Here is an 8,242-nt window from a genome sequence, read left to right on the forward strand (position 1 = left end):
AATAAAGTTTTATCATACCATCATACCATACCTTTGGTCCACAAACTTTTGCTCGTGACTGTAGATATGCAACGGCCAGGGAAAAACCTCAATGACGCTGTCCTTCGTGCAATAGATTGCGCATGAGCAGTTGTTACCGCTCGTGTATTGTAATTACACCGATAATATAGTCGCAACAGTGAGCACATATAAGAAGCAGGAGTTCTGCAAGATGTACATTAGAAATGCGAAAATAGAATGGAATATACAAGTACGAAGACACAAGTTGATAAAGGGCACAAAAGTGTCACTGGTAACAAAATGCACTGTTTGTATACACAAAGCCTCGCAACAAGATGTTTAAATATATGTATAAGTATCTAATAAATCCACGAATTTAAGCAAACGTCACTGTATGTAATGCGTCAAACAAGACAAATAGACATGTTGCGCAGTCACACATCGTATTAGCTTTACGCATAGAAAGACAGACGATCCAGGCAAGAACAAAACTATGATCGCAGAAATCGTGATATGTTCCGGAAGGACCGCCTGTTGGGCTAGTTGGTCTAACATAGTTACTTTCAGTTTGGCAGAACAGTTTGGTTCTCCTAGAAGCTGACAAGGAAGGTGGATTTGTTGTTATACCGAAAGGCATGTTCAATGAAAAAGCCCAAGCGGCAGTGGACAAGAACTTTGTGGCTGTTTAGAAAAGTGCAGTGAGGGTTAAGACTAAGTTCATCAAATTTTGTAAGGGCGTGGAATTGGATGCTCTTGCTAGTGCTGTTAGAAATAGTAAGGCGAACAGTTTGAAGGTTTTCTACAAAAACACATAAGGTAGATGTCCCTTTCAGAACCAGTGTGAGCGAAGGGGGCGCTTGGCAAAAGAATGTTAGTCAGTTTTTATTGAAGAGCCTTACGTGACTCACGGTTGTTGATCCTTTCCGCGTGAGGAAATCTGAAGAAGTCACTGAATATGTGAAACACAACGAGAGTATAGATTATGGCTTGTCTGTCGACGTTGAGGACTTGTTTTATTCAGTACCTCAAGATAAGCTTTTAGTTGCTGTTAGGAAGTGCATTGAACAGAGTGGCGAATGCGATTTCCAAAACTCCGCTTGCTTGTCGGTTCATAATTTAACGCTTTTAGACTTTTATCTTAGTGTAACATTTAGTGTTTTTAACGAGCAGCCTTTTCTGCAACGTAGAGGAGTGTGTAATGGGTCATGCGTGGCTCCGATTATATGCGACATATCTTTAGCTGATATTGACAGTGCAATTGATTTGGCTTATAATGGAGGGAAGGTATTCAAAGTGTTTCGGTACGTCGATGACTTTTTCATTCTTTTAAATAAAGAGAACGGCTTCACTGCCCCTGGGAGTATTTTTATATGTTTTTATTCAAGCTGGGCAGGGTTTGAGTTTCACTCATGAATTTCTTGGAACTGAGGGGTTACAATTCCTGGATCTCAGGCTAAAATTTAGTGTAGGCCATGTTTCCTGAGAGTACCTCCCACGGGTTAAGAAGTGTCTCCTGGCTTTTGACTCTGCCCACTCTAAAGTAGTAAAAAGGGGCACCGCATTACAAAGTCTGGATGCTGCGCTCCGTAAGCCATGCCCGCATTCAATGCAGCATAGCTTTGACAATCAGATTGGTCGCCTATTCGCAACGGGATTCCCTGAGCTGCTTGTGGTTGTGGTGGCCGAGTCTATCCTGCAGAGGGTAAAGAAGAGAGCTGCAGCGGAAAGGGCTGCGACCCAGCGGTGGATGGCGAGACTCGTATACATGCCTTATATGCATCAGGTCTCGCACAACCTGAAGAAGGTCGCGAACAGGCATCGTATTCGTGTGGTCTTCACGGCTCCTAATAAGCTATCCAGGCTCTGCCCTCGAATTTGCGAGGACAGGAAAGGAGGTTGCCAAACCAGCCATGATAACCGCTTCGTGGGGTTTGCGACAGCAGTGGTATACTCCGTCCCCTTGTTGTGCGGGAAGGTGTACATCGGCCAAACCGAATGGTGCATAAACGACCGGCTCAGGGAGCATGCGCTAAAAGTTAAGAAAAAAGAGGACAGGTATGCACATTTGGTTGCCCACATCATTGCGTGTGGTTGCGAGGCACGGTTTTATGAGACCACTATCTTAGGCAAATCAACAAACTACACGGCTCGAGTGGCTCTAGAAGCATTCTACATCCACAAGAACTCAGATATTTGTATAAGCGAAGCGTCAATTCTTTTGCACAGTGCCCAACTGAACTATTTGAACTCTGTTGCCTGAGGCAGATAGTACTGTTAACATTTTTAGATTTCTTTTTATCACCTCGCATGGGAAAGGGGCGTGACACTGGTGCACGTGGTTCACCTTATATATCGGATGGTTTGTTGACTGAAATAAACGATTGGTAGTAGCGCTCGTCCGCGTCTGTCGTGTCTTCATGTGTGTTGTGCGTACTTTTTTGTGCTATGTCTGAAAGTAACTCGTGATATGTACTTGGGCCATGCGGCGGTCGCGATAGCGCCATATAGGTAGATAATACAGGAATAATGCAGAAATCAGTACGAAAATGTGTAATTTAACTGTCTGCTGAGCGGCGACAAGTTTTCTGCACCCAAAATTAAGGAAGGCTATTGCTTCGGTTCAAAAAAGAAGTAAAAGCGGGAAGCTAAAAGGGAAAGAAAAGACCAAACGAAAGCCACAGATGATGCGGCAAGTTAAACTACCCAATATGCAAGTGTGTTTGTTGGTAAACGCCGCGAGGGCCGGGCTTTCAATAAACAAGGTCGGTAAAAAGTGGTTATTGATCTCCTCGTATTTTCCTTTTCACACGATAATATTGATCATGATGCTAACTGTTTGAATAAACGGCGAAAATTTCTGCGGTTTTAGAAGCTCATGAACAGTCATATGTTTTCATAATTACGATTTTATGGACCTGAAGAAACAGAAATTTTACTTGCATTGGTTTTTGCCGCGTCGCTACCTAAAGGACAAACTTCACTCGGCGGGGAAGTTCAGTGAAGCGGTCAATGACTTCGAACACGTTGATGCCGACGTCTCTGTGGACGTCGACATCCTTGTCGAGCCAGACTTTGTTGTCCGCAAAAAAGAACCGCCTCAAAAATAGGCCGTTAACTTTCTTCTGTTTTCTCTTATTTTACTTTGCCTGCCTAACCATGTGTTCCTCAGACATTGTAGAGCGCAAGTAGTTTTCTAATTTCATGTTAAAAATATACTATCTGCGCTTGAAGTGGTCACTGGAACGGTGGCTAGAATCTGAAGCCATTTCTACACATTTACATAGAACCTGCAGTCGCAATGAGAGAGGGCATCTATTCCGGTGCTAAAACCTAAAAGTACTCCTTCAATGTCGTTGGCATCCTTGTTTAGGTACCTTGCACAAACAGTAAACTGTTGGATACCGGAAATATCCGTCGTTTTGTCAGCAAATATGGAGAAGCGGCCTGCACCATTTACTTTTGCATCTAGGCTTTCTTTGATAATTTCACCACAAATTTCTATAATTTGGTTTTGTATATCTGGGCTCAAATGTGATGTATCACTGGGGCAACATCCAAATGGTTCTTCAGATATGTATCTCCACAATCAGCTCGCAAATGAAGAAGCGCTCTGAAAATACCAATATTTTCAGAGGGGATTTTCTTAAATCCATAGGACCACTGTCCCTATGGCCACGGAGAGCCAGACCTTGTCGTCCGCGAAAAAGAACCGCCTCAAAAACAGGCCGTTAACTTTCTTCTGTTTTCTCTTATTTTACTTTGCCTGCCTTGGTCCAGCTGATTGATCACATCGGGCGCCCTTCCTGAAAATGTTCGGAGAAAATTATCAGCTGCCAGCTGGCAGTCACGGTCATATTTAGTATTCCTGAAACGGCTTGGACACAATAGCTCCAGTGCGCGCATGTTAGCTCAAGTTTATAAGAACATTAAACCCATAAAGTTCCAGAATTGAAAATCTAAAGCACGCCTTTGGAAATGTCAGTGCACCTTTGGCGTCATAAGTTTATGAGAACTTTTTACCCATAAAGTTTCGGAATTGAATTCCATGCACTCCGTAGATTCCGCGGCCGCTGCGAGATGACGCAACGCGCCCACTCGCTATCGAAAAACCCTTGAAAGTTTGTGCTCGGATGGGGCTCCTTGCGTTATGCGAGTCCAGGTGCCAAGGGCGCTGCGACGAAATCCAGCCCGAGTTCGCAATATGCGTGCCGAAATGTGTTTTCGAGCGTGAAAAAGACATTGTAGACAAAATCCAGAATTATTCCCGGCGCCGGTGGTTGTTTTGGTCGGTGGTGCCTGCCAGCACGAAATAATTTCGGGGGGGGGGGGGTCTGAAGTCCCATCAGCTACTACTACCCCTACTGCTACTACTATTACATTACAATAAATACATTATTATTAAATAATTATTATAGAGGAAGTACAACAACAATGAAAGCTTTACGTGAGATCCAACGCAGTGTTTTATCATAATTGATGCGAATATTCCATTGCGATTATAGAAAAGTTTTCATGTGTTAAATTTGCCTATTCGATGCAGATTGACAGTGGAATCAACATTATCTGGCTTACTTATCGTGATTATTTTTTTTTCATTTACCATAAACCACTTCTCCACTATTAAATCTCGAAAGCAAACTTTAGTGGACACTGCGCTTGGGCTCCCGTGTACTGGTGAGGGAAGGTGCCCCTGTATACGCAGGGCCTCTCTTTTTCTCGCGCCACCAGCACCGCCGTTGGCCGAGCGTCGTCACGCCGTGACAAGTGATATAAGTCGTTCTACTCGGCACAGAGCAGAGAACATGGCGGAAACAACGCCGGTATACCACTTGCTTCAGCTCTTGTGCCATCTGTGTCGGCAAAGGCGCGTTCCCATGACGGCGTCAGGAAGCGCTTCTGGCCGCTTAGGCCGGAGCAGCGGTCTCACTCCTATCGCGTGCACTCGAGCAATATACACGCTCGCCCTCGTCGCCGCGCAAGAACTATCTGCAGCAACTCTGAGCATGACGGGGCGCTGCGCACCGGGTCTGCGCAAATCGCAATGAAAGTGGGAAAGCTGTTTACTCTGTGCCGTACAGACGGACCGTTGTCGTCTACAGTAGTCATTAATGCGAAAGCCTTACATGAGCCATGAGGCAGAAAAACCGGCGTCGTCCACAACGAGTGGTATAAAAAGTAAATGTGACTTCATCAGCGTCTTGAATGAAATCAGTAGTAATAGAGAAGATAGTAAATGGTATGACAACGTTAATTAGTAGTAATTATGGGTAGTTATTGTGAATTAAGGTGAATTACAGTGAAGTGAATTAAAGTTACAACAAGTTAGAGTAGGGTGACTTAAGGTGACGTAAAATCCTAGTAACCAATAAAACCCGCCATGTTTGGCTACGTCATAGTGCACAGCTGTCGCTTTAATATCAACAATCTTTTTAATCTTTGGCGCGAACGTCCGTCACATCCAATTATCCTAGCGTTGCAACGGCAGCCCCTGCCGCATCCGAGTTTCACCCCACCGCCCGTATATTTCGGCCGGCAGCATGCTGCACTGTCAATGCTTGAAGGGGTCTGCTGCGTCACGGCGCGAAGCTCGCCTCGCTAGAAACCGGCGTAGTTTCTGCGCGCGCTAAGAGTGCATGTTTATTTCCCCTTAAACACTACGATTAGCAACATCTAGGTTTTAAAAATTTAATTAAATTTTCGGCTTTTACGTGCCAAAACCACGATCTGATTATGAGGCACGCCGTAGTTAGGGACTCCGGAATAATTTGGACCACCTGGGGTTCTTTACCGTGCACCTAAATCTAAGTACAACGGGTGTTTTCACATTTCGACCCCATCGAAATGCGGCCGCCGTGGCCGGGATTAGATCCCGCTACCTCGTGCTCAGCAACCCAACACCATAGTCACTCAGAAACCACGGCGGGTCGGAACAGATAGGGAATTGAAATGAATCACATGCATCAAAGTTTGCATTGCGAGTATAATGAAGTACATTTTTAGTTTCTTTCTTGCAATTTATGATATATGACAGTCTTCGTGATGACTTCAATTTCCTGTTTTACGTTTAGGCTACTGACACTGCACGAACTATATTTTTGTCATAATACGCAATACAGGCACCAGAGTACGGCTCATAAACACATCGGTATAATGAGGTGTGATTTGTGGATACATTTCTCGCTATGGGTAATATAGGAGCTCCTTTCTCGCAAATATGTGCCTTGGGTCAGAGCGCTTGTGCTGAAAGTGGACTGATTTTCCGCGCCTTCCGTGGAGCTACCGAAGTGACTGTGAAAGCCTTTCGCTGTTTAAAGGCTTAAGCCTTTCGATGCCAGGCGCCTGAATTAAACACAAAGAACGCGCTCGTCCGTAACCAAAAAAGTCGCAAGCATCATGAAAAGGTCGGCATTACCCTTCTACGGGTTAGTCGCGTCCTTGACAAAAAAAGAAAAACCGGGGAATGAGAAGTCATTTGTAACGACGGGTGGTCGTTCTTATCGTGATCACACATGACGACTTGCGCCAACGTACCGCGCTTTGTCGGGAAGCTGTGATGGTTCATTCTTTAGAAAGGGTATTTATTTTTTCCGCAACGTAACTAACGTCATCGGGGCAGATTTAAAAATATACAAATGTCACGAGTCAGGCAGTGGTACCTAGGTAAAATGAACGCCCGAGAAAGATGGACTTGTAGTCGGTTTCTTTTGGAAACGCTGATAACGTTGCAGTTTAAACCGCTATAGAACTTCGTACACAGTATTTTTACCAACAGCTTAACAGAAGGCTACTCAGTCGTGATATTATTAAACTTATAACTTTTTAGCAGAGACACTCTCACATGACTTCTCTTCAACATATATACAATAAAGGGCTCTGTAATTTCCACAGTGACTTAACCTAGGTACGTTGGCGTACTTCATGTAATAATCCCAGTCAGCCTACTCACATATACCGCATTACTAATCACACCTACCATGGCCTCGGCTACATCCAAAGAAGCAATTGCCTACCTCTGCTCATTGCTAAAGATTCGGTAGGCGTAAGACAGGCCAAAATTCGAATATGAATGCCCTGTATGGAATTAGCATGGAACCTTCAGTGATATAGAGCGTATGCATTACACTCGAGTCTGCCCAGAAACGGGCAGTAACATTAATTTACTCTGACTATTCACTTATCATCAGTGTTAATAAACAAAAAGCACGCTGAGCTTCTATCGCTAGGTTTGCGTCGTGAAGTCACCTGACCTTGCATAAGTTCTACAATTCTACGCTCTAATATTCCATCATCAAGAGCTCGGCGCTTGTCATCACGTATAAGCTAAGAAGCAGCCTGGCCTTCAGAACGTATAGTCAGCGTCCAAAGCTTTCGCACGCCTCAAGCTGAGAAAATATTATATTTCCATGCCTGAGGCACGCATCGTGGCATTCGGATTTACAGCGTATACTGGTCTAGAGTAAACAAAAGTTTTGCATATTTTACTGGCTGTGGGCGTAGCTGCGTTGAAAATGAACTTATTCGCAGAATCTCAGCCACGTAAACTTTTAAGGTGACTGTGCCATTGAACACCTGTATTTTCTTTATTCTGCACACAGTTTTTTAATGAATGGCCTTCCAGCCAACGTCTAGCAATGCTTACACCTGGTTAATTTTCAGGACAGCCATCTCAGACATGATGTATTAAGTGTAAGAACTGAACTACTATGTAGTACGTCATTATTATCACCAATGAGGTGTAATAAATTTGTAAACGAATAAAGGATAATAACATTGCCTATGAAATTTTACTCAAATCTCAGGACTACTTCAAAATTTCGCCTGTTCGTCTTTTTTACCTCCCTATGCTTTCTAGGAAACTGAAATGGCGAAAATCAAGTGTGAAATTGACATGTCCTGTGGCACAATGGCAGAAAAGGCAAGGTTTGGCTTGGTAGGACCATGTGAAAGGTTCAGCTGCCATTGTGCTACTCACACACAAGGAACGACACTTTTGTATTTTATTTATAGGCAGTAGACAAAATGAGAAATGATGCTCAGTGCATGCTGGCGTGATCATGAAAAAACGACCGTACCGATATGGTCATAAACGATTCTAATAAAGGAACATTTCTGCAAACCATCACGGTCCTTTCTCATGTTTCTTCAATTATTCAAACATGTTAAATTTAGGGTAGGAGAATATTCACACAGAATTACTAAAGAATTGCACCAGTAATTATATCATAGTGCTGTGACCTGATTC

Source organism: Dermacentor silvarum, chromosome 8 (genome assembly GCF_013339745.2).
Source record: "Dermacentor silvarum isolate Dsil-2018 chromosome 8, BIME_Dsil_1.4, whole genome shotgun sequence".
In the NCBI taxonomy this organism is placed as follows: Eukaryota; Metazoa; Arthropoda; class Arachnida; order Ixodida; family Ixodidae; genus Dermacentor; species Dermacentor silvarum.